This window comes from Buteo buteo, chromosome 12, assembly GCF_964188355.1.
Source record: "Buteo buteo chromosome 12, bButBut1.hap1.1, whole genome shotgun sequence".
NCBI classification, from domain to species: Eukaryota; Metazoa; Chordata; class Aves; order Accipitriformes; family Accipitridae; genus Buteo; species Buteo buteo.
In genome coordinates this window covers 37,019,163-37,046,640 of record NC_134182.1, presented here as the reverse complement: position 1 = coordinate 37,046,640, position 27,478 = coordinate 37,019,163, and the positions used below count along the sequence as shown (strand labels likewise).

The window sequence follows — 27,478 nt, the reverse complement described above, 5'->3', positions numbered from 1 at the left end:
TACCGAATTTCCTGATCGGTGCATCATGCTGTCTCTCAGTTTTGCACCAGATACATTTGCCCAGCTGGACAGTTTCATCCCCTTACCAGCACGTGTGTGGTTACCTAGGGCATCAGCATTTGCTAGGCTCTCCACAGCACTTTGCTCTTGGCCAGAGTGCCACATTGAGAAGCTTTCATCATCCAACCCTCCCCTCTGCTGGCAACGACCAGGCAGCCTGCCCCATGGAGCCGTCTTTGATTTCAACATGATATTGCACCACCCAAAGCATAAGACATTCAGGTAAGGTTCTGGCATTTGAGTTCTGCATCACTAATCTTTGCAATAGGCTTTCACGCTAGCCCCTGCACGGCGTTCAGTTCTTGACTGCGGCTTAGCATGCCGGAGTCGGCTCTCGTCTGGCCCCCGAGCAATGGGGATCAGTAGCCCTGAGACGGCCCACGGTCTGTCATCTACCACATTTTTTGTCTTCTTTGCTTTGCAGCTCTCTTGAGTAAAAGGCAGCAAGAAGTAGCCTCTTTCTCAAAAGCTGTAATATATAAAGCAATAAGAAGTGCCAAACCTGCCAATGTTTAATTGAAGAGCATAGTTTGCTCTTTTCTTTTTCTTTTCTTTTTCCTTTCCTTTCCTTTCCTTTCCTTTCCTTTCCTTTCCTTTCCTTTCCTTTCCTTTCCTTTCCTTTCCTTTCCTTTCCTTTCCTTTCCTTTCCTTTCCTTTCCTTTCCTTTCCTTTCCTTTCCTTTCCTTTCCTTTCCTTTTCCTTTAACAAATCCCTGCTCCAGCTGTGACTAAATTTCAAGTGTATGCTGTAGGTCAATGGCTATTCTAGAAACAATTACCCATATCAGTTAGTGCCTGCACTAGCTTTAACTGAACTGCCTGAAATAGCCCTCCCATCATCTAAATTTAGCCTTTAAAATACAGCTAAAGAATGCTTGGTGGCCTAATGAATAGCTAGCCAGTCCTCCTACAGGATCCTGTCTCTGAAAAGTAAATTGCGTATGAGCACTAATACTGCATCCCAAAAACTCATTCAACTGCAAGCTTGGTCAGCTTTAATCTGGCTTAAATTGGCTTTGGCTATTTTGTTTCTCTGGTCTATTTGTCTCTCAGGCCTTTTTTATGCTGTAAAATATAACAAGATATTTTGCTGTTAAGTGATTTTTAGTTTTGGCTAAGGTAATGACAGCTATACGTCCTGAGAGATGATAGTATTATGTAAAAATGAGCATATAAATTATTTAGCAAGGAAGAAAAATATTTAACCATCTTTTTGTCTCTTCCTTCCCAACTTCAATTCTAATACATGTCCTCCATATAAATTCTCTTACAGCAATAAAGAACCAGCTACAGAAAAGAGAGGCATATGTTAATACAAATGGTAAGGTTTATTTCTTTCCCTGATGATTGTGGGAGTACACTTAAGCATAGAGTAGAAATCAGAGGTGTATATTGGAAGCAACATGACACTCGCCCCTGCAGAAATTCAACAGCTAAAACCAAAATTAAAGGGAATAGACCTACCAGCTGCTTAGATTCAGTAGTCTCATTCCTTACATGCTCTTCAGTGAGTTTCCGAAGAAGTGTGGGCTTGGGTTTCTGTGAAATTTATCTTGCTAAGATTATGCAGGAGGTTGGAAAGGAAGGAAGGATGAAAATCAGACTTCGCCTGCAAAATAACTCTCCTTGCCCCCCGCCCCCCACCACCACACAGCAACATGAGATATCAGTGGCAGAAGGTCATGCAGATAATTGCAATAATATTATCTGCTGTGTCTTGGGAACTTGGCTCCTCTCAGAGTGAGGGTGATAAATTAGACCTTGTCAAAATTCCATTCATGGAAAACTCCAACATTGCTAAATCTGGAACTGGGGTAGTAAACTCCAGAATTTCCCAGAGAAAATAAGTTCTGGAATTTAAGTTTTTCCAAAGTGAAATGCTTCTCCCTTGCTGAATTATGCATGTTGTTTGTTTGGGGTTTTTTTCTCCTTAAAAAATCAACCTGAACAACTTGTGCCCCATTCCTGCATGCCTGGGAACCTGAAACTCTGAAATCCCTGGCCTGAGCTGGCTCTGCAAGTTTCCAGGCTCCCTAAAGTGCAGCTGTGAGTCTGAAATTCCTGAATAAGACATTTCTGTGGTGGGGTCACCATGAAACCAGGTACTCTGGAAGCATGGCTTCTCCATCAGCTTGCCCCATGGGCTAGCAGAAAATGTAACTGAGCAGCATTTTGTCAACAGAACTTCCTCAAAACTGAGCAATGACTACAAAACCTTTTTAGTTTTGACTAGTCAGATTGGAAAATTCCTGACCAGAGGTAGTTTGGATCTTTCTGTGACTTCTGCTCAGTCCATTGAGTTCAATTCACATGGCCAGGTTTCTAAATGTCTTTTGGGTTCTGGATGTCCTTCTTAGTGGGTTTTGCCTCTTTCATATATTAAGTCTTACTTCTCACATTCCACCTCCATGCTAGAAATGTGGATTTACAGCATGGACCACTTTTTTTTGGCAGGCTTTGGCTGCCAATGTCCAGCTAACAATGGTGGAGCTCAAAGCAACGGTGCTTGGTACCTGCATTCAAAGTCCACTGAGCCAAATGGACTTAATTTCTCTCAGAATATTTGCAGCCCGCTGTATGTAGTGTCAGGCAGTCTGGGCTGCATTGTTCCTGCCAGGTCACATTGGAGAGTTTAGTCTGCAATCTGTGGCACAAGTGTTAAGACATCATGGACCCAGGGGTAAGAGTTTATGCCTTGCTCGAGAGTCTCTCTGAAGACCGTTCCCAGTTAGTAATAGATAGTGACTTTGAGGCAGACAGACATGGTGTTAGCAGCCTCAATCCTCTATAGAAATTTGTGTGCTTTAGCGAAGAGAAAAAGTCAGTCTTGGCGGATTAGCATCTATGGCATAGCTTACAACAAAGTACGTTTGTTCTGAATTAAAGATGTGTTTCATTAAATGTGGGCACTTCCTAGTCTAGGCGTATCCCGTGGAACTAGAGATTTGGAGGTTTGCCTATTAGAGGAGGACAAACTGTGTGCCTATTCCCCAGCCAAATGAATGCTGGTTTTCAGTGGTAAAAAGATAGATAAACACACGTATCATCAAAACAGGAGGCTGGAAGTGCAGAGAAGTTCCTTGCTGGGGTATAGATTCTCCTATTTGGCATTACCTGAGAAACTGAGGCTTGGGATGTGTATGAGAGAGGAATAGCGTGGTTATTTCAGCGAATGGTTGGGAGGGCTTAAAACCCACTGGTGCCTTTGATTAGGTGAGGTGTAAACGTCAGTAGCACTGGCAATTCCTGCTTCTACCAAGAAGTCAGCTGTTCCTTCTCCATTCACTCTCAGGATCTGTACTAAGCGCTCCCAACATTTCGGTGCTCCAGAGTACTGTGCCTTAATGTGTCCTTCTTGAAATGCCAGTAAACTGAAGAATAGTATTTGTGTTAATTACTTTTTTTTTCTCCTAAATCAGCCAGCAAGGTGTCACCATAATAGAAAAATGATACAGCACTTCTTGGACTAGGGCCCAGATGCTTTCTGTGATGGTAAATCAATTGAAATGCATCAATGCTGAAATTACAGTGGGAAACATCTCTAAATTCTTTGTGTGATACTGAAACAAATTCCTGTAAATTAGCCCCATTGGCAGTCATTTCGCCAATTCAGTTTTAAAGGTCAGAATCAAAATGTTGTACTAGACGGTGATATTTGGAAGGCAGGATCCCTGAAAGCAGGTTTTTTAGACACATTCAACAAGTAGGTAGGGAATAGTTTCTAGATCCATATTAAAATAGAGGGGCCTTTTCTTGTAAAAAAGCATTCGTGTTTAAATGGTGACATGAAATGCAGTGAGTTACATTAGTTGTCCCAGTCAGCTTTTATTAATGATCTACATTTAACTGCTGACCATATGAAATATGGCTTCATACTTGTGGCATCTCCATAAGCCACTTAAAAGTTTCCTTAAAATCCCAACACATTTAGAAAGACATAGGCCAGGTCCTGGAATGGCAGAAGGAGAGAATAAAAACAAAAAAAAGGTGTTTCAACTCTGCCAGCACGGGAGGCAGTGGCTTGGGTACCACGAATGGCAACCAGCCCCTCAGAGCCCACGCAGCTGAGCCCCAGGAGCAAGGATGCAAGGAGACTGGTGGTGCTGGGCCACTCAGCATCATCCTGGAGAGCAGCGTGTGGGCAGCTGGGGACACAGCGGTGGCCCCCCATCCTTTGATAGATGATGGGGTGCTCACGTGCTGGCTCTCTGCAGAAGGTTCATCTTGGGGCAGGTCACACTCTCCTGGTCACTGCAGCTTTGCATGCTCAGCCCTCACCCTCGTCCTTCAACAAAAGGCTGTATTTACCTCTACCGCTCCCATCTGGCCTTCAGCAATTAATCTCCATGCCTCTAACTGCAGCACATTGTGTGATAATTCGTTATGTTAATCCCATGTGTCAGCGAGCCACTTAAAGGCTTCCTGGGACACAGTTCCCCACTCCTCTTTTGGAATAAAACCTGGGTTTTCCAGTGATGCATATAAAGAAACCACCACATTCTCCGGCTTTCAGATACATAAGGCTAAAGTTTGATTGCTCCTGTGTCTATAGCGCTGTGTTCTTACCTAGTTTCGAATTTTGGAATAATAGAATAAAGGGGACCTAACTACACACTTGAATCTGCAAGCTCCCCTTCCTCTTTTAAATGCAAATCCCTAGGGCAGAGGCACTAAGGAATTAAACATATTTAGACTATTACAAGCCACTCTGAGCGGCAGAGCTAATGAAGCCTGGTTTTGTCCTGTCTCCACCCAGCTGCTGATTCTGATGAATCTTTCAGGAACAGCTCTGAGACCATTACTGCCTTGGGTGGTGTTTCAGATCATCTAGCAGCCTAAAATGTGGCTGGGCACGGAATGGATGACAGACAGACAGAAAGGGAAGGCAGTGAAATCAATGACACATCCTTTTCTCGTGAAAGCAAGCTGGAAGCCCAGTCACTAGGCACAGCAAATTCAGTCACCTTGCATTATTAAATCTGGATTCTGCTTCTCTTCCCTCTTTTTTTCCCACTTAATGGGGTTGTAGTGAAGGAGGGGGGCAGTTTCTAAGACGGTCTGTTCTGGTGGTGGGGATCGGAGAGATTTAGGACAGATAAACCAGTACAGTCTGAAATAGGGCTGTGTTTTCCTGGCACTGATGGAAGAGCTTGTTGCTGCTCTTGGCACGAGTCCCACGCAGGCAACGCCTCGGTCTCCTGCCGAGTCACAGCGGATGAAAAGAGCCAACCCACCTCGTGAAAACACCCTTCGGATTTAAAGAAGGAGGGGAGGGAGGGGGTCCTGAGTGAGTACAGAGAGAGCAGTTGGTACGTGGTCCCTGCAGCCAGTGCCTCCAGGCTGGAGATGCACAAGCCTGAGTAGCTTGAGCTGCCGCTGACTCTGGTGTCCTACGGCCACCGAGGACTGCTGCAGGGCCTGGGGCACTTTTCCCAAGCCCTCGACCCCTCAGAAGCTCTTAAATTAGGCTTCGACAGATCTCAGTTGCCTGAGTATCTCTGAAGATCTGGAGTGAAACGCAGATGGTGCCTCTGCCAGAGCTAAAAAAGGCTCTCACGAAGCCTGGAGCAAGTTGGGGGTGTCCTTCGGCTGGGTCATGGCAGCTTTAAGTCACAACTAACAGTGGTTTTCTTTCAGTTCTCCAGGTAGCTGAATGTCAGCCCCCTCGGGTCTGTGACTGAAAGAAAAAAATGGAGGAAAATCATGAAGCTAATCCAGGCTATTTTATTTCTTTTTTTTAGGTTTTTCTCTCTCTGCTTTCAAAATTTCAACTTAGCTACAATTCATTTAAAAATAAATAGGGAACGTTTGAATGCTGAAATGATGGTTCAGTTTTTCTCCTTTATCCAACCAGATTAGCTGGGCCACATTCTGCCTGAACTGACAAATGTTTTCAAGTGCCCCAAACTTGCTCTTTTTACTTCTTTTTAACGGAATGAAATATTTCTCTGGCATAGTGTTAGCTGAATCCAGCTAAGCAATACAACAGCATGTTTCACTTGCTTCAGCTAGCCATTGGCATAAAGACACAGTTAAGGATCTCTGTGTAACCGTCTCTGTGTTTTTGTTTTTAAATTAAGGTTTTCTCCTTAGGGCTATTGCAGCATTGGTATTCCTCAGATGGGGAAGAATTGCATGCAGGACTACAAAAACCTGAGAAATTGCAGGAGGAGCCATGGGCTGAGTAATATGCTCCAAATATGCTCTGTAATATTGTAAGGGTAGCGTGTTTCTGACTCAGAATAAGGAATGGGTTTTCCAAAAGCACTAAGCTTGGGCCCAAAACCTGAACTCCAGACACAATTAAAATAACAAGGCTCGGAGCTTTCCTGCAATCAGCCAGTGACTTCAACTCTTGCTGCTTTTAGCTTAATATCAGGCTTCCCTAACAAGTGTTTACATGTGACTGTGCTAATCAGGCAAACACAGAGCCTGCAAATGAAAGAACAGCATCCCTGCTATCAGTGTCTAGCACAATAAATCCGGTCTGTCCACTTCGAATGGCTCTAGGTCTGCTTTCCCAGCCTTCCTCCTTGCCTCCTCCCTGGGGCTTCTCAATCTTAATGCAAAAGCAATAACGGCTTATTCCTTAAGGCACGCTTCCTTAGCATATCGTCCTTCCCAACCCAAGCACTACTTCCCTGGCTTTGTTTTCAAACCAGCAATAACAGAGGGAACAGAAGGGCTTGTTAATCCCGGGGAGAGGCTTCATGCCCAGCAGGGACGCACAGCAAGCTCGGTGGCTCCCTGTCCAGCCTCACTGGGAGGTTTCAAAGACCAGGAGGTGACTGACACAAGCGGGGTCCCTCTGTTCCCTGGGGTCAGCTGGAAACCCCTTGGGCTCCGCTGCCTACCGCAATTGGGAGAAGAAGGAGAGAAGTTTGCTTGGGGCCACCAAAGCACAAGGTGCAAGCAGGCTTCGTGAAATGCCACACTCCCTCCAAGCTCTTTCACCTTAAACTGGTGAAGCTCTGAAGGGCTCTGGTGGCATGTGCCTTATTGTGAGAGCGGTGCTGGCTTCTGCCAAGAGGAGACAATCTCCAGAGGGTGAATGCAGACCCTGTGCTCGCATCTGGGCCCGACCCATGTGGCAGGGATGGGCAGAAAGGTTGGTTAGTTAGGTTTAAGAATCATTAATGAAAACCATGGACTTGGTGATGAGCTGAAAAGAGAGTTTTCTTACATTTTATACAAGAAACAGAAGTGACCAAGGCATTTCAGTACATGACGTAAAAGGACCGGTACAAACCTGCTGTGGGTTTCTTGGTGTCCAGCATTTGTAAACACTGCTGACAATGCATCATCTGATTCACGGAGACAGCCAAGATCAGATGTTTTTGGCATTCTGAATGCTATCTAGACTTTTCTGGCTTTTGTGCATGAGAAACTGAAGGCTTGAATCACAACTTCAAGAGGTTGGCAAAAAGCCATAAAGCTACACACATCAAGAGATGGGAATGAAGTCATAACTTGTAATGATGCTGAGTATCGCAAGGTCTTCTAATCAACAGCTAAAGGAGCATGTTGAACAGAAGAGATGGTACAGGGAAGAATCCTGAGATGGGAACACGGACAAAAAAATCTGGTTTCTAGGAGCATGAAAATGTTTGTCTGCTGAGGAATCAGTCCTGACTGACCTTTCTTATTCACTTTTTCTACCATATCATGATTTTATTGCTTTTATGGAACAGATTTCAGAGGAGTCTGACACTGCCTCATTGGGAAAGGAGGAAGATTTATGCTGAGCTTATTGCAGGCAGTGGTTATGATTTCATTATAGAACACTAAGATTGTAATTTTGTGTGCTTACACAGAATGTTTAATGCACACATTAAGCTAGATGCGTTTTATTTCAGTTTGTATAGCAGCCTAAATGGCATAACAGTATGATATGCTTGTTTATTTGGCATTAAAGCTCGGATTTGGTGCCTAGGCATCTTGCTGAATTGGGGGGACATGCTGTGATTTAATGGTTCAAATAAGTGTCTTGTTAGTGATAAAAACTCCCGGGTCTGTAAACTCAGAAGATTTTCAGACTGGTGGGAAATAATACTGTACCAGCATGGTAACCTTGCTGACCTTTCCAACCCAAAAGACAGTAACTTTAACGAGGCCTATCACAGTTTTCACATGTCTGGTCATTCAAGAGACCAATAATGTGAAGGTTAAAGAGTGAATTGTACAATTTTGAGGGTGGAGTTTACTGTCGAAAACTTAGTTTTCTAGTTTTGTGAACATTTTTTTTCCCCTTCATATTACTCGAAGATTTATTCCTCCCCATTTACAATTGATTTACTGCAAAAAGTAAATATTGAAACTGGGCTATTTCATTCCAAAGCTTACTAAGATATCTGAGCTGCTGTGGATTTGGAAATCGTAGGACTGTATTGCTTTAGTTATTAATAACACAGTATTTGGACTCAGGAAATAGAGCTGTTTAAGCACACAGGAAAGATTCAGCTTTAGATAGCTTATATTTTCATAACCCATTAGTGTAAGTAAGATGTGATGTGGTATATTTCATAATGTTGAGTTTGTATCTAAAAAAGATCCTTGCATTAGGAAGACTTTAGTTTTAAGAAAATGAGTTAATTTAGTATTATGGGAAAAAGCGCGTAAGAGGAAAAGTAGATTCTTGCTGTGCAGTGGCTGTGTGTTCAAAAATCAAGGTTACTGAAATCCCCCAGCTGAAGGGTCAGCTCTCTCACTTCCCCCTAGCTATGCAGTGGAAAAGGACAATACTGACTGCAATAAATTAAAATTTAAAAAGGTTGGACAAGGGATCCCTCTACCCTTTCTCCTTCAGACTGGCTGCCCTGAAGGATCCGTAGAAAATTCAGCACCTGAGGACTACAGAAATTTAACATTTTATTGAAAAGAACTTTTTCAATTTGATGACCCCAGCAGGATCAACTGATTTAGCAGGAAAAAAAAAAAAAAAAAAAAAAGAGTTTTAGCAATAGCCAAGGTTTCTTTTTCCCCTGTGTCAGTTGTATTGAACAATTGTTGACAACCGGTTCTCCCTGAGCAACGTGCCTCAGGACATAATGGAGGTGCCTCTTCTAGCTTCCAGGCTCACCGTTTAGCTAAGACTTAACTGTTCTTTCAGTTGCTTCAGAAAGGCGGGTTTCCTTATTTAAATAACAAGGCTGGAATTATTTAAATATCTTGCTTGTATATTTTTCCCTTGCTTACCTTCAGGCCCATTTCGACATCACTGAAAAATCTTGCTGTGACTAATGCTCAACAGCCACCTGCAAGATGCAGTTACTCACTTACCAGGGACTTTGTGATTTGATTTAAAACCTAGGCACTAGCTATTTAGGCTGTGAGACACTTCCAGAACTGTAAACCCTTACCCGATAGCTCTTTGTAGACTACTCACTCTTCTTGTCCAAGTTACGCTCACCTCGCAGGACAGCTTTGTGTCTGCCAAGGGCTGCCGGCACAGTTGCTTCTTGACCTATGGCACTCCCATCCAGCCCTAATTTTTTGGTCGCCTGAAACTTGAAGGAATGCTTGCATATCACCTTCAACAGCAGTAGGGGTGCTGGGAAAATACTCAGGATCCCTAAAGCGTTCTTCCCTATTCAACCCCGTTCTGCATGGGGAGGGAGGAGAGGTGAAACCTGCTCTGCAGGATGTTCCTACTCTGCTGTCAGGATATGCCTGCTGGCTTTTCCCCTCTGGACAAGACCAGGATAGAATGATTTAGATGACATTACTGATTTGATAATGAGTTTTCTTACTTATCTGCCACCCCCTTCCCCCTTTTGTATGAAGAGGCTGACACTACCTAGCAGTCTCATTCCCAGGGCAAATACCTTGCAGGGGGGGCTTGTCACCTTGTTAAAGTACAGGCTGGTTATAACAGGACAGACTTTTGTCACCTTGTTAAAGCACAGGCTGGTTATAACAGGACAGACTCCCAGCTTACCCGTCCCTGTCCCCACTGCTTCACTTGCCCCTCGCCCCCGGAGGCTGTGGGGCAGGTGGTACCTAAGGGCGTGCACATCATGCAATTTAAGGAGGATGTCAGGATGTAATCTGTGCCCAGAGCTCATCTTCCCCGCCTGCTCCAAAGCCTGGACCGTGACAGCAATGTGGGTTTTCTCCTGCGACTCAAACCATGACTTATGGCTTCTCAGTGGTTTCAGCTCCCTAAGCTCCTATTGTATTATGCAGCATATATGGCTCTTACCTTAATGTAATGAAGTTACTGAGTAACTATTTATTTTTGTGATTAACTTTTACACCCGCTCACAAGCTTTTAATTACTGAATTCCCCACATAATTCTTTAATTCAATTTGTTTTGACCTTTCAGTTAGCAGGGAAATAAAAGAAAGGTGGAACCTGTGTTATGCCACTATATTCTGACATTTAAAGCTGGGGAAAAGGCCTTGGCTGCATTGAGCCAGGGCACACACGGACTGAGCTGGGAGAGTGTGGCAGGACAAGAGCATTGGTCCCCATGAAGAAGACAGAGTATTCTATCTTCTCAGAGGAGAAGGCTTTGACACCCCTGCTGCCCACCCAGTGAAATACATCTCTTAGCCCTAGAGACCCTTTGTTTGCATTTTTTTTCCCAGAAAGCGGAGGATTGACACTGAAGTTTTTGCCGTCCCTGCCGTCCCATTGCCAGGACGGGCAGCTCTAGCTGTGCTCTAACTGCGAACGTGTGCCCCATAAGCAGAGCCCCCTGCAAACCTGCCTTACCAGTCAGAGCTGTGGGGCAGGTGACCACGGAAAAAATAGGGCCCTGAGCCATGGAGAATGAGGAGAGGTTGCTGATGTTATGAAACAACCATCCCCAGCTGTTTGGGGAGCTAATAGTTGGCTTCCCCTGGATAACAGCCGATGTGCTGGTCCAGTGATGTTTGTGCCGGCGGATGTTTGGGAACCCACAAGGGATGTTTGTGCCGGCGGATGTTTGGGATTCCACAAGGAATATTTGATCCTTGTCCAGCCAACCTGGATGGCTACGCGTCTGCTTGGAGTATTTGCACTGCAAGGTGCCGGATTAATGATTAGAGAGATTAAAATCTACAGGTGGAGCCGGAGTTGTGCCAGTGAAATCTCCACTTGACTCTGGCAGCGGACCTGAACATGAGTCCAAAGGGCCAAGGGTCAAGCGAGTCCAGAGGGCCATACCTAAGGGTCGAGCTGCTGGTTGGCCTGTAGGTTGTTCAGCGCTTGGCTTTTCTGCTGGGATGGCCAACAAGATAACACTCCACGCAGGTTGGATGGCTGACCTTGGGATCTGTCCTAAACTGAACTGGTTCTGCTGATTTAACTTTCATAGATTCTTGATCCAGGGTGCCAGAAAAAACCCAGGGAGGACACCAGCAGCAGCAAGAGGAGAGTTTGGCTTTTTGTGCAAGTCCTTCTTGTGAAAACAAAACCAGCCAAACAGTCTCATGAATCTTGTTTTTATTACATGAAAATTTTTCCAAGCTTCGGCAAAGGGCAGATGGACAGAGGACAGGCCAAGGGTGATTGCCCCCGACGGGTAAACTAGAAGACACAGCTTGACCATTGTCACAACCTTTGGTGACCACTGTGGGGAACTGGATATATAGTCAGTCATGACTACTCAGTGAGGTGAGGATGGTTGGCAGGCTGGTTTTGCTGGGATCTTGTTTGTTTTGCACTGGTGATTCACCAGAAAGCCATTGCAATGAGTCTGATAATGAGGCCAGTGGGCGCTGATAGGAGCAGAGGAGCTATTATCATCATTCCTAAGGACATTTTCTGAAATCAGTCCTTTAAACAGGAATGGGCAGCATTCACGTGGCTACGCTTCATTTCACACCAATAGGGATTGGCATGAATTCCTCCCTTGTCATACGAGGAACCCCTATTATTAACAGGCTTTTGTATGTTATTTCTTTCCTAAGAAATTCAAACCCAGTAAGCTGCTTTAAATGTGTTTGGGTCTGGTGATGTCAGGTCCATTTTAAATAAATGGGTCTAGACCATAAAGTTTCAGTAAAAATCTGGCTTTAAACATGAATCATTCTCTTTTCCAGATTGTACTATCAGGGTCTAAACTAATTTTAGTTCTTCCATAGTATTCTTATGAATTCTGAACATCTGAAATAGTTTCAGTACATGCTACAACTTAATTCTTTTTTTATACAGGCATAAAACATATGATTAATGAATTGAAAGAATTGGAAAGAAAGATTCTGAAAATTAATATTAACTCTGGTTTCTCAAATATTGTCCTAAGTCCTCCCCTAAGGAACAGAGAAAATATTCCAACTCCACATGACGGAAAAGCTTTAATGCAGAGAACTCTCCACAGGACTGTTTTCATTTTGTAGTGTATTTTAAACATATGGACAGGGCAGACTGTTAATTATTTCTTCTCCTTTTGGCTCAGTTCCAGGTACAACTCAGCAAAAGCAGAGCTCTACAGACTATTCAATGGACAATAAATGGCTCTGCATTTGCTGAGTGCTGAATAAAAATGATGAAAGGGTGTTGTGACAAGCTCTCAAGGCACTTGTTGGCCCACAAAAAACCATCCTTGCCCCTTCTTCCCCCAGCTGCTGCATCTTGCTCCTTCCACATCGGTTTGGAGGGGAAACACTTTGAGAAGAGACAGTTTAATAGTCCTAGACATGATGTCGGAAAAGATTATTCAATGGGGCGAGGGGAAAATCCTTGCAACTAGTGGGACCGTGTCCTTAAATGCTGCTGGATTCAATTAGAGTGCAACGTGACGTGACCAGAGGGGCATCTGTGGCTTCGGAGGGATGCGCATAGGAGGATCTAGTTGCAAGAGTTTGAGAGGTTGCAGCCCACGGCTCTGTGCAGGGCTCTCCGCGGTGCGCTGCCGGCTCTCCAGCAGCGGCATCAGCAGAGGACCTGCTGCTCCCCGGTTCTTCGGCGTGGGGCCAGCAGCCGTGGCCCTGCGGTCAGCAGGCGTGAACCGAGGGGGCTGCAGAAGGACCGCTGCTGCCTGAATTAGGCGACTCTGCACCATGTCTGCAGCGGATGGGCGGTAATATCAAATAATACTATCTGTAGTGGAAGGGGCGGTAATATCAAAAAACACCAAAGGTGAACTTTTTGGATGCCCCTGCCCATGGGTCAGTTGCCTCCCACAAAGGACCAGAGTTTGTGCTGGTGTCTCCCAGCTTGTCCTCCTCACGGTGTCTCTCTGGCAATCACTTCTGCACCCTCTGTTTCTAATCTCCCAGCAGGGCATGGTGTGTGCTGCAGCAGACTGGTGCCTATCCTTGTGTCTGGGGACCAACTAATGCATCTACTCTCACCACTGGGTCCTAAAATTCAATGAATACTTAATTACTACAGTGTTTGTTCTGTTAGCAACACTTTTATTCTGTTGCAAACATTTTTCAAATATAGTGGGGATAAGGTCTCTGCCTGATATCGTTTGTAGTCTGAACATGTAGCTATAACCTGGAGAAAAAGAACGAACAGAAATAAAGTGTTAGAGTGATGGTTTTAAGATGACATAAAGGAACACTTGGGGGGTTTTCTGCTTGTGGCTGGGATGAGAACACATCAAGAAGGAGGGGAGAGCCACAGATTATGGAGTTATTACTCATTATTAATTATATATTTTGCACCATTACAGCCACTCTGAGGTCTAAAGGTACCTTGCCACCAATAACAAATTAAGCTGCACGATGGCCCTTTGATGTTAACCACGGAAGACCGAGGATTACGTACCCCTGGCCAGGTAGGACTTCCTTTTGCTTTCAAAGAAGTGTGGGGAAGGTTAACACCAAGTTTAACTTAATTGTCCAAATTAGATGCATTAGCAGGATGGTGATAAGCATGAGTCACAGTGCTTAAATCTGCCACACAGATATCATTCCTTCTCTCTCCTGTGTTTCAAGACAGAAAGAAGTGGTAGCCACGTCAGCTTCAAATCTTTCAGGGTAGCCTAGCCGGGGCTCCAAAAAACATTCTCTGTGGGTTTCCTTGCCAAGAAACTAAATACAACCATAAATAAAGCAGATGGAGACCCTTCCCCTGTCCTCCTTTCAGCTGCTCTAGTCATTTTTTTTCTAGACTGAGCCCCTGCTGATGTGCCTGTACCCACTGCTGCTGCCTGCCAGGCATGCTGATAGCAGGTTTCCAAGGATGTCCCTGTGCCCAGGGAGGCAGGACCGTGTCTGATAGCCACGGGCACCCCAAGGCCCTCCTGCCACCCTCGCAGACTGCATTGGCCATGACAAGCTGGCACCACGACCCACCGGGAGCAAAGGTCCGAGCCCCAGGACGATCCCTCGCCTGCAGAGAGGGAAAGAGCAGCTTCTCTGGAGCGGTGCCAGTCACAGCCCTGGGGCCCTCTCTTGAGGCAGCTTACTAGCTGCTGACAAAATGGCATGAGAAAGACAGTAGAAAAAAATTATTTAAAGTGCGAAGGCCCCAGTCCTGCAGCCACTCGGAGGAGTCTCCTGCACCCCGCCTCGGCAGCAGCCTGTTCACCTCGGTGGGGTGACGGACATGTATCTGGCACGTACCTGCAAATGCCCGGTATTTCCATGCCTAACTAACTGGAAAGCTTCTACAATGGCAGCTTTGAGAAAGGTTCACATATTTATTCTGCTTTGCCTCTGGGTCAGACACAACTCCTGAACGCAGGAGAGGGTGGATCCCATTCCATCCCCGGGGATGTGCTCAGGCTGTTCCCCACCACCAGGACTGGGCAGAAGGAGCAGGCTGGCTTCAGCTGCGCTCAATCACCCGCTTTCCCCTTTAGAAACAAATCCCTCACTTTACCCAGGGATCTTGGAAAGCACACAAGGCATTTCCCAACTGGGATTGCAGCGATGCTAATGGGATTTACTGAACGTGTCCATCTTCCCTCCCTTTCCTTTCCCTGCAAGATTTCAGTGTGAAGCAGCAAATGAGCGAGGTTTAGGAGTGGGTTCCCCCCTTCCCTGGCAGAGCTGGCTGCAAGGCAAGCTGTGTCCTCCCTGCACCGGGTAGGTCACGGCTCGCCTCGGCACCGCATGGCACCGCACGGCACAGCTGGGGTGCCTGCCAGAGGAGGACGCAGATGGGGAAGCACTTGCAGCATCGTGCCCTCAAATCATTACAGCCAGACAGGCGGGTGATTTGCAGTCCTGCTCTTCACTGCGCTTTAGCGTCTCACCCCTCGTGAGGTTTCAAAAGAAAATAAAAATCCAAAGCCATAGAGCTGGCAAGCGAAGCTGGCAGTGCTGAGCAGCTGCCCAGCACTCTGCAGCACTGTCCCTTCCCCCAGCCGCCGCGAGCTGATGTGCCAGTCTCATTTTGATGTAGCCTGGCTTCTGATTTCGCCTTTATTTTCCCCCAGTTTTTTACCCTGAGGCAAAATTCAGCTCTCACACCTGCACAGCGCTTTGCTCCCCCCGTCCCAGCACCCACTGACAGGGTGCAGGAGTCAGTCCCGGGAGGGCTGTCACCACCCCTGCCGAGGGACGAGGAGCAAAGTGATTTCCAGATATGCAGAGCAGGAGATTTGGATCAGCAACAAAAATGTATAAATGCAAGACTGCACACACATTAGTTTGGAATACTGATTAGATCCAGAAATAAAGGGATAGAGTTGCCAAATGTTTTGGGAAGCCAGCATTTCGTATCATCTATTATTCCTCAGCCAGCCTGAGTTGGAATAGGAACTGACCAAATGCTTGAGTATCACGTTGTCACATACTGGTACTGTTTGTGTCAGAGGTTTTGGCTTAGGATCTACAAACTATTTGGCAAGTAACCCGGCTGGCTAAATCTGACCTTTTTCTAAAACGGGAGTACGACTAAGGGGATCACAGCATGTGTAAGGGAAGCTGTTCTGTTTTCTGTACAGTGCTTCGGCTGCACAGTCCTGACATTTTGACAGTATTTCTACAGTTGTTGGGCCTGCCCAGTGCCAAAGCATCAGTGACAAAGGAGTACTGAGAGACCTCTGCAAGGCTTCTGTAAGTTTAAGATGGGGACACTTAAACAGGAGACTCTAGTCCTGCAAAGGGAAGACCCAGGTAGAGGAGCCCCCATTCAAGGTACACCCCACAAACTCCCTGGGAGGGAGGAGACCCCGGAGAGCCGGCATGCCTGATGCAGAGTGGTGAGTGAGGGCTCCAGAGGCAGAGAGAAAGGCTGGAGGTGGAGGAGACCAGCAAGAGCACATGGACAGAAGTACCCAGAGCCTTTTACAAGGAAAGACCCCCAGCTCCTTCCCTGTAGGACTCTGAACTCCAAACACTCACCTGCCAGTACAGTGTCGGCTCAGGAAAAGAGGTCGAGGTCTATGGAGCAAGTTCTCCATGGAAAGATTTCTCTGCTAAAAAAGTGGTCCATGTAAAGGCAGTGCCTGAAAAGGTCTGGTCTGGATGAAAGATTGCTGCGTGGTTGAGCTCTCCCTGGGCTTTGCCTTTCCCCTCCCTCCTTGCACAGCTCCCTGCACACACTCCAGTGCTCGCTGGCTCTTTCTGAGGGTTATCTTTTTTCTGCCTCTCCACCAGCTTCTGCACCCAGAGTAAGGCTGATGTGTCTGTTATTATTATCGCCCACTGGAAGCAAGGGGCAGGGGGACTTTGCTATTTATACGCAGAGTTTCTTGCTCTGCAAACAGCTTTCTCACCTCTCATAAAAGTGTCATTTGATGAGCACCAGTATCACTATGACACTGGGCCATCTCAGCTTGTCAGTCCCAACCTCTTAGGACAGCCTGGTGAGAAAAAAAGGGTGATTGCTTCTTAGCTGTACCTGGTTTGTGGTCCTATGGTGTAAGACACTGGAGATAAAACTACTCTTAGTTTCGTTTTTAATTTCTTTTCTCTAAAAAAAGGAAAGGTGTTGGTGAACAGCAAGCGCAAACTCTTCACACATTAAAAAAAGGAAGTGATGCCATCTGTATAACGCACTCTGGGATGTACTTATTTATGTGATATTGAGTAGTGTCTGTCCTCTGTAAGACTCACTTTCCAGTTAACGGAAAGAAAATCCATCAAAGTCCATTCAAATAAAGTAGTGGTTTTGTGTGTTATGATGTATGCTCACAGCAGTATGCCTATGGGGGCCAGCATCCCAGCCTGTATTTCACTAGAAACTCACGTAACTAAACCATCACCTTTACTTCAGAAAGCTTCAGATGTAAGGTCCCAGCCTTGCAAACTTCAAGACAGTCATTTTCCAGTCAAGGCTGGGAGGAGGGCAGGGGGGGCCTGTCAGATGTCCATCCTGAACATAGTTGTTACACTGTGAGAATTAAATACCACTAGCATCCCATCCCATTGCCTCTGACTTCTCCAGACCAGAGGAAAAGCTGTTGGACAGAGAAAAACTGAAGGAGGCACCTGAGCAAGAGGGGAAGATGGCAGGGAAGGAAAGCAGCAGAGCCCCTGGCTCTGTGTGACGGCAAGGCAAGAAATGAATCTGCAACCTGTACTAGGGTCATTATAACAGAACATGCATTTCATTTACTGTATTTAGAAAAGTTTGATGTTTTACTCTTATCCAGTTGGCTGCAGCAGTATAGTACCGGTGCATAAGACAGGTCAGAAGAGTGCAGTGAAAAGGAAAAGAAATGCTCCTCCTGGCATTCTCGACAAATACTGGGCTTAGCAGGGAAGGCAGAGTGCCATGGAAGCGATTCTAGCCTCATTGTCTACCTAAAGTCTTCCAGCAGCACATGGAAGTTGTTTCCCTGATCTTTAGGTTATGCCATGTGGTACCAATATTTATCATCACAGATTATGAATTCCATTCTTTGTAGAAGAAGATTTGCTTTGAACAGTATACATTAGGTAAAAGGGTGTAAAATCAATCTTAAGAAGAGATTTTTATCAGTCTATTCTTAATGGTACAGAATACACTTAATGATACACTTGGGGACTGGGTGTTTAAAATTGCATGTGCAGGCATCTTGCATTACAAAACTCTGGAAGAGGGACAGAGGTGAGTGGCATGCATAGATATATCTTCTTTAGATTCCTTTTGCAGGCAGCTGGACCAGCCTAGAACAGGACTTTCAAACTCTGCAATCATATCTACAGCTTTCATTCCTACAGAAGGCTGACAGATTAAGGGATGCAATATAGACTCTTCTGTCATAATAGAAAAGGGTTTATATGGGTCCTGCAATGAAGATATGATAAAGCTTTAAGAGGGTTGTACAATTTTATGCTAATCCTTGGCAAGCAGATCACTATCAAGGTAAAAGGCATAATGTTTTTTCAAAAGGAGGGATCAGCATGGATGTACTCAGATGAGAGGCAAGGCTACAATCAAGTTGCCAGGTGATGCCTGTAGTACAAAATCAAGTAAGGAAAGATTTCTTTTTGCAGGGATGGTAATCTTGTTTCTGTTCTTCAGGAACCATAAAAGTTAAAGCTGGAATAGTCACGTTTGATCATCTGACCTATCTGAATTGTTTAGCATATCAGGTCTCTGAGTAGCTTATTGCTCAGTGTTGCTGCATGGAAATTTATATTCCCTGGAGAACACTCATATACACTTATGGGCTTCATTAAAAAATTAAATAACATTTAATCATGTATCTCATGCAGAATTCATCAGTGACAGTGGATATTTCACTGAGTAGGTTTTCCCCTGCTCTAAATCAGTACACAGCAGTAGAATAAAAAATAATAAGATGAGAATGAGTGCCTAATTTGGAGGGAGCACAGTAATTGCAAATGATGGTTTCTCGACTGAAAACAATTGGATTTTGCAGATATGCCCAGAATCTGTTATATATTTGTGTCTTTGAAAAATATATTGATGGGATTACTGACTAGTCACAGCTCGTAAATTAAGAATATTTCTGATCTATTTCACAGGGAAAAGGAGGGAGCAGAAAGGGGGCCTACAGGTAGGACCTGGTGTGGCAGAGGCACCCCATGTGTTGTGTGACTGCATAGCCTCACTCGACAAACACAGCAACGAGAACAGGGGCATAGTTTAATATTGACCTTGACACAACAGATTCATTTTGTAGACCCAGCAGATTATTCTTCTGTAGCCCTGAGCTACTCCTCTCCCTCCCTCCAAGAAGTCTTGCCTGGGCCTGAATGCAAGGAAAGTAGCAAGAGAAATGCGGGGAGCCCGCGTGCTCACTGTCTGCCCCGCTCGCTTGACAAGTCAAAAGCCACCTTTTAAAATCTCCCCAAACTGCCACAGCCCTGCAAACCCTGCAAGGTCACGGAACGCGAAGCAGGTAGTACAGCTATCTCCATCACTGTCAGGGCTGAGACAAGTCTGAAGTGCTGTTTTTCTCAAGTTCGCCCTGCAGAGCCACGCCAGCCAAAGGGGAGTGGGCTGGGTGCTGCTCCTTTTGTCCCTGAGCAAACACTTCCAAGATCCCATCAGATACACATCTGCAAACACAATTACACATCCATCACCAGCAGCTTAATTTGAAGAGAGCAGCACAGGTGTGTGAGAGAAGCACCTGTAGCCTGCACAGTATTTTTTTACTAGCTTCAGCAAATACAATTCTCCATTTTCCATGGGAGCAGCTGGGTCGAGTGCTAAAATGTCTTTCCCCCCTATACAAGCACTTTCAGGAGAGTTAAATATTTTGAATGTAGGGCCCAATACGTCTGGGTTTATGTCAGCATACCCTCTTTTTCAGCATACAAATTTTGCTCAAATGAGGAAAAAAAAGGAATTTGGACTTTTTCCAGATTTTGCAGATGTCAGATAAATTTTGTCTCATCAGACAGCTTCACACTGACTCCAAAGTCATTGTCCACATGCACGCACACACACACTCTTATACCAACTATGCACAAGGCAGACCTGTGACCGTGCTGCCCAACTGACCTCCACTCCCTCAGCAAGTCCCCTGTGTTGTGGACACCTCTGATTTACCACAATTAGCTGTTCAGCACACATGCTATAGGCTCAATTTGACCCAAACTCTGCAGACATGATATATATTGTTGCGGCTTAAGTTCTAGTGGTCTGCGATACCTAACAGACTCCACACATGTATTTTGTACACTCTTTTCCATCCAGGACTCCCTACCTGGAGATATAGGGGCTATTAGTGAATAGCCTGCCTAAATTACAAGCACGACTGGCAAGCTACACATCCTGTTCAATGCAGCCCCATTTTAGCCGGGGGCAAGCGCAGGCGGCCGTGCAATCCCGCAGCCTGCGCCAGCTCATGCAGCCCGCAGCCCACGCCGTGCTCAGGGGCACTGCAGGGGACCTGGGGCAAATCCGCAGCTCTTGTTGCCAGTTATCGCCCAGCACCCTCATTTCCTGAGATCTGCGAACTGGAGATGGTAACTGCTAACAAATGGAGTGCTTACTTAATTTCCTCCACCTTTTCAGTTAAAAAGCAAAGGCAAAAGCAAAACAAACAGTGCTAAGTGTATTATGATGGGGTTAGCTAATTGAGCTCTTTGGCAATTTCAGAGGTACGCAACTGCACAGCCTTGGCGGTGGCATGTAATTGCATATTTGCACAATGGCGTGAGGCAGCAGACAGCTACCCAGATAGGAATTTAGTTACAGGTCTCATTCCATCAGTGAGAAACTTGTTTGGTAAACCCTCATAACTCCAGGATTTTAAATAATGTCTTCCAAACTCATTCTTCTTTCCAGGGAGGCCTGTTTCTGACACCACCAGTGTGGTCTTCAGGGAGGCTTTGCCCCCAGAAATCCTTGGACATTTGCTGCATTCACAAGCAAAAAGCCTGGGATGCATTGTGCCTTCTGCTCAGTAATGACTGCACTAAACTGGGCCCTGGTTTGGAAAGTGCCCCGGCACAGCTGGATGCCTAAGGCTCTGTAAGGACCACAGCACGCACCTTGCCCCACAGAATCATTGGCATGAGTGGGGCTTCCAAATCTGACAACTCACCAACTAACCTTACAAGAAAATCCAAGTCCCCCATAAAAGAAGCATGTGCTTTGTGTGTTCCTTGTTCTAGCAACTCAGAAAGCAGCCGAATGAAGTTCTTGTGAAGAAGTTATCCCCCAGACCTGCCCTGCCGGCTGCAAATTTCCACGCTCAGCTTTTAGGAGGAGGACCTATTTTGCCCCAGAGAGTAATGGGTGAGCAAACCCCAGATGCTTATGAGGAAGCACACGTTGCCATTTTAAATATAAGGGCTAATGTAGGGAACGCTATCAATTAGATTTACAATAGAAACAAAGTTTGTACAGGCCATAGATGCCAAATTCTGGTACTTGACAACGAAAAACTCTTACTGTAGGGGACCCAGCATTCCCCCTACTGAAGCTCTGTTCAAAATCTTATGTGGGAGCCATCCCTTGATCTTATCTTTGAAAGTAGCCGTTATGTGCATCACTGACTGAAGAGTGTGGATCTGAACAACACTGAACACCGGAAAGTCCAAACGTCAGGGTTAACATCAAGATTTCTGCTAGCCTGAAGACTTAATGTGTCACTGTTCTCAAGCTCCTTGAGCAGCCTGAGAATGGCCATGGCCTTGTTGATCTTTCCCTGTTGACTCTGTTTGGGGAAAACAACAGTAATTGCTGGGTTTCAGAACCACTTTTCCCCTAAGCATTCAATCTGCCTTTGCCCTTCACACAGGGTGTATAGGGCACATGTTGTTTTATTATTGCTATTTCCAAATTAGCTCTTCTAGGTGTGTCTCCTACCTTTTGTAAATGGGAGTGTTATGTCTTGCAACTAAGCAGCTATCTAGATTTTAGGATTTTTTCTGGTTGCTCATGCCTGTGGCATCTCAGCCTGAGCATGAGGCTCAGCCAGACAGAATGAACCTCCTGCTGCTCATTCCCCCTGCAATGCCTCCAGTGCCTCTGAAGATAGTGGGAAAATGGTAAATGTAGGATGAATATGTGGGGAATGGATAAAACTGGAACTAAGGAGCAGAAGCTAATAGAGAAGATAAAGGAGAACAGGCTCAGAAAATGCCAGGCTCACTTTTGAGGCTGTGAGGGACTGGATTTTTAGTCTGTCTCTGACCCCTGAAAGATAACTGGCTTTTTATCAGCGTGGGCAGGATCCCCCACAAGAAGAGCCCGTTCTGGCTGCCCTTTGGGGAAGCTGCTGCTCTCCTGGCCAGTACAGGAGGGACAACGTCCCAGCACGTCTTGTGACTCCCAGCCTGTTGTCATCCATCTGGGTGCTGAGAGACTCGCTGGGCCAGTTCAGCAGCTCCTATGGCTTCCCATAAGATACTAGATAATTGCTGCTGGATTGTTGTGCGATGAGTAGCTTAGATAACAGGACTATTAAGTACTGTTTCATCACCACCCCCAAACCAGTATACCAGAAACCTCCTCTAAAAATACTGTTTCATCCCAAATCTAATAAACTTATCTACTTTAAACCCCTTCTGCTGTTACAGTGTTTAATTAATGGGAAAAATGGTCAGTGTTAGATTTGATAGCTCAAGTATGAGTTATCATGTAGTAGGATCTGTTAATTACCTGAAAAAAGTAAGAGGCAAGCCCTTTTTTTGTATTTTCAGTCTGGTCAGACACAGTAATTATTTTTCCAAGCCTTCAAGCCAATTTCCTTAATGTTTTCCCCATAATGCATTAAGACTTCCATTCAGCAGGAAGCATAAACACGTGCATAATCCCAGTGTAACAATTGGCAGCTGCTTGTATTAACTGTAAGATTAATACCTTGCTGAAAGAGGGCCTGAGAGACCTAGGAGAAATGATGCTCAGCAGACTCGTCTTGGCCAGGGGAAGCAGCAGTAGGTCCCTCCTCGCAGCATGCTGCTTCGGACTGCAGGTGAAATCCCACCTGCCGAGGTCGGTGGGCAGCTTTAGGGTATGGTGTGTCGTCCGGAGGGGTCTGCTCCCCCTCTGCAGCTCCGGTGCATGCCTGCCATCATCCCCGTAGTGCTGAGGATAACAGGAGCTGGAAATGACCATTTCAAAGCCAGTTTTTCAGCTACAATCCCCAGCACCCTTCTGTGGTTTTTGGAAGGTCAAACCATATCCTGCCTCAGAGGAAACAAGAGGGAGACACAGGGAGGTCACGGCAGCAGCAGCGAGGGGATCAGCGCCGGGATCTCCTGGCTGCTCGCCCTGGCCCGGGGCCAGCTGCTCGGGGCCAGCAGCTCCATGTTTCCCCTTGCTCTGCCACCCTGCAGCATCCAGGGCAGGATTTACCGGGAGGGATCATGAGGGTGCAGCCCTCCCATGCAGCAGACAGGTCTCGTACAGGGTGGGGGTCGTGTTTAGGCAATGCAGAAAAGGCTGTGCTGCTGTGTGGTACCCACCTTGCCAGGGCGATTGCAGCCCTGTGCAATACCTGGGCACAAGGAGCATTTTGGCAGCAGACTCTACCACTATCTGTTGTCTCCCAAATCGCTGGCAAGGTGATGAAGGGATTATTATGGGCTTAGATAAAATACATAGGCCACCAAGATCATCGTCTTTGATTAGACCATACACTCTGCCAAAAACATCCTCATAGCACAGCTAGCCAAAAGATTGGAAAGCTGTAGCTTCACTTGTGGAAAACCTTCAGAAACATCTGGGACCCTGTCCATCGTTGAGTTTTGCCAGCAGTGTGGAAAGTCTGCAGAGCAAACTGCTGCAGCTCTGTTAGCTGATGCCCTGTGGCACTTTGCTAAGGGGAAAGTGGTTTTCTTGATACGGTTCGTTTCATTTTGGGACTTGGAAGAGAGCTTTTTTGCTACATCTCCCTAGGTTAGACTGCAAAAAAGCTAACGTCCACCTTTCAAGGACAAAAACGATTCCATGAGATGTTTTAATCCCAGTATAGGTCTGCTGGATTATTATCACTTATAATTAGTTCTCTACATGCTGTGACACTCCCTGCTGGCAACCTCTTTTTCATCTGTAAAAATACTGAAGAGTTGTAAGAAGCAGGAGGGCTTGCCAAGACATCTGTATCAAGGTTGCTAGTGTAGACAAGGAATATGTGTCCCACCTGGGAGGTTTGCTGTGTTTAAGCCAGACCCATTCTTTCTGCATTATATCCTCTCCAGGGGTATGGATATGGCAGCAGTATGGTGTTCTGTTTCAGCACGAGCTTTCACTCCTTATTTTTTGTACTATAATATATGTTTTGAACCCTAATGCATTTTTGCCTGTGAGTTGCTGAAAAAATTAACTACCAGAGAAAAAGTGCTTTGAATTCAATCCTGTAAGTAATTTTCATTTTAAATGGTTTGCCCTGCTTCTCTTTATACACATCTAAACACCCTCTGAGTCTGGACCAGTTTGTTGCTTCCTGTGTCCTAACACCCAGCACATCAGTTAGTTACACTGAGCATTTTGTACCAGTTGAGCTTAACAGCAAACATATGCACCATGCTGAACCAGCTGAATTTAAATGTTAGGATAAACAAGCTGACATATGAACGCCACCACTTGCCAAATACCCCACTAGCCTGGGGGAAAGCTTGCTGGGCTGCAAAAGAGGAGAGCGGAGTCTGAGAGCTGCTTAAATTCCTGTGCCGTTCTTCACTCCCATTACTGACTTACACCACACGCTTGCTCCAGAGGACATCCTGAGAAGAACCACGCTCTTTACTTTAGCAGTGTCAGGGGTAGTAAGGCCAACTGCTTCCCCGGAGGCACAGAAGCTGCCAGGCTCATGTGCTGACTCGCAGATATGCACAAGCACGTGATGGGGTCACTGTTTCGGCTTTGCGGTAGAAAATCGGTTTGTCGAATTTGGGGGCGAGCTCTGATTTTTATTACCTGGCAAAGAGGATTGCATGTCTTATGAAATGCTGGAAGATGGGGGGGACTTTGCCCTCCACTATTTCTTCACATCCTTTCACTGGTTTGGATGAGTATGTTGTCCCTCACAGTTAGCTGCTGTGAACTATTTGTTCTGTTGCCCAAGATAGCAGTTCAACTAAACTACCATTAGCTATCTTTTCCTGTTAATTCAAATAGCAGCCCACGTCCTTCTAATGCAGAATATGTTTTCCTACCTCTTTGCTGCTCCCTGAAGGCAGTGGTCATGTTCCACCTATGCAATGGTTCTGCTGCTACCAGGCTCAGCCTGGACCTGCTGAGATATCCTTACACATTCCTAATGGCATATGCATGAAACTTGCCCCCTTTTAATCAACTTATGCAGAAAAGTATACTTTTCAACAGCAGAGTGAATTCTCTAAGGCATTTAATGTCAAGGCAGGTCAGTCAGACTAATATTAGCTCTAACTGCCACTCTAACTGTTCTTATATTCCTTACCTGCATCCCCTTTCTTTGCCTGAGACAGTATAAATAATAAAAATGTTTTCTACCTCATCACATTAGTTTATTGAGTAGGATAAGGGGGTACATTCAGCAGCAGCAGTAATATATGGGTTTGGAGTGCGGAGTTTGACCCAGGTATCATTCACTGAGTCTATGATTCAGCATTCATTAATACCAGCTCTGTATCTACCAGATCATCTGGCAGTACAAGTTTAATCCAGATCAGAAACAAGCCCTCAGCTGCATTTCTATCAGGTTAGTAACTGTGTACTGTAGGGAGTCTGTGACAGCTTGCGCCATGATTGTGACCTGGCAGCCCTGGTGTTGCATTTGTCCTCTTTTTTCAGTTGCCTTTGCGTGACTGAGCAACATTGTCCCAGTTGCGTTGAGGAGATGTTTGGAGGTGGCATCCTAAGGGACAAGCCTTCCAATTTTAAGGACAGCTCATGTGTGTTTCCAATGGGGTCCTGCAAAAGCTGTTCAGGAGAAGCTCAGCACTATGCCCAGCAAAATATTTCCCAATCACATTAAGTAGCAGGATTAATCCACACCTAGCTGCATCCTTACAGCCGGCAGAGCTGATTCACTGAGATCCTATTGCTTAGGTTAAATTTCCTGATCCCTTGCCTGCTAATGAATAGAGCCAGCCTAAGTATTAAGGAAAGAGTTATCCACCAAACACTGCCACTCTGCTTTGGTGCAGAAACTGGACAACCAGCAAGATAACTTTGGAGCTGATTTATGCTGCCCAGAAGAGTCTTGGTTCACACTGTCTGCAGGGCATGAGTGCAGATGGATGGTGTGGCAGGGCTTGCTCATATGGGTGTCTCCAGGGTTGGGATCCTTGAGAAGAGTCCGATGCCTACCCTGTGCCTCTCTCTGTCCTTCTCTGTTCTGTGTCAGGCCCTTGTGGATCACCATGGATGGCAATTGATAGTTTGCTCTGCTGGCCTGGCAAGCTGCACACCACCTCAGCTTCCACAACTCTTGCCTGGCTAAAGCACACAAAACCAGCAAGTGTGCTCCTGTTACGGAGAGCAATGAGGTACAATGGAGACAGCGTACTGGCAATAGCCAGAGACCATGACCTTGGCGTGTAGATGGCAAGAAAAGACTGTGGGAGGTCCGGTCAAAGGCCTACAGGCAATAAGCCTTGCAGATCTGCTGGGAAAAATGTTATCAAACATTAGCACATCTGAATCAGTAGAGTCTCTTTAGACTGACAAATGGATTAATGTCCTGTGGCTGTCATGTTTTGACACAGTGCCAGGTGCCCAAAGTTTCATTTCTGGACCACGGCTCAGGGGCAATCCAAAATAACTGATTTGGACCCTTTGCATATAAGTAAACTTCTGTTTTACAAGCAGAGATCAGACATCCCACACCCCCAAAAATCCAAAACATAGGCAAAATGCAGTAATATAAATGTTAACCGTGAAACAGATAATTAATCTAAATGTTAAGAGTAGGGGATTTAATATTAATACGGAAACTTAGAAAAGGCTAGGAGAATAAAAGTTGCTACAGCTGATTAGTAGGAAGAACCAAGTGTCTTTTCACCATCCTTTTTATTTTGCGTGTTTTTCAGATATAACTCATCTGATCATGTATGTAAAAGTCAGAAGAAGGCTTCACATCATTCCTCCCACCTCATAAAAGGAAGAAAATGGACAAGGAAGAGAGATGCTGGTAGGATTTGCAAGTTCATCCCTGAGCTGCTGCAGTATAGTTTTGCCATTGTGCTGACTACTGAAGACTGAATCACCGATAAGTAAATGGCCCTTGCCAAGAACTGCAAATGTTCCAGCCACTGCAAGAATGAAAGTACGCAACAAAAGCTCACGCTCAACTGTTTGGGTAATGGCATGCCTTGAACGGGGGAAAGGGAGCTTAAGCAGCGATTTTTCTTCCATGGACTTCCTACTGAGGACTAATACAAATGCACCTCCTCTTTCCCATGGAAACCCAGAGACAGAAATCACTGGAAGCTGGGAAAATATTCCAAGAAAATATCACTGTATGCAAGTCCTGTTCTTGCACTCTCCCTAGGCACCTGCCACTGAGTCCTGTCCGAAGCGACCCAGCGGGCTATGGTGACCCCTGGTCTGATCCAGTGTGGCTGCTCTTCTCTTCCTGAAGCAAGGAAATCCAATTAATTTCAGTTTGAGGCATTTTTCATTACCTTTATCCTATTAATGAGTCTGGGTCTCATTTATTGTCTCTGAAACAATCAAGACACTTTGTACTTCA

The 27,478-nt window shown here is 45.6% G+C and overlaps 2 long non-coding RNA genes across 2 annotated transcripts in view; one reads left to right on the top strand and one right to left on the bottom strand.

Annotated features, from left to right (window-relative positions):
* Window positions 1-1,650, bottom strand: part of LOC142037620 (uncharacterized) — a 5,872-nt gene extending 4,222 nt beyond the window's left edge. Inside the window, exon 1 of the long non-coding RNA XR_012652422.1 lies at window positions 1,524-1,650. This is a non-coding gene — a long non-coding RNA (uncharacterized LOC142037620). The remainder of the gene's footprint in view (window positions 1-1,523) is intronic.
* Window positions 132-27,478, top strand: LOC142037621 (uncharacterized). Its single transcript, XR_012652423.1, has 4 exons — window positions 132-282; window positions 1,333-1,380; window positions 13,670-13,774; window positions 26,817-27,478. It is a non-coding gene; the product is annotated as an uncharacterized LOC142037621 (long non-coding RNA).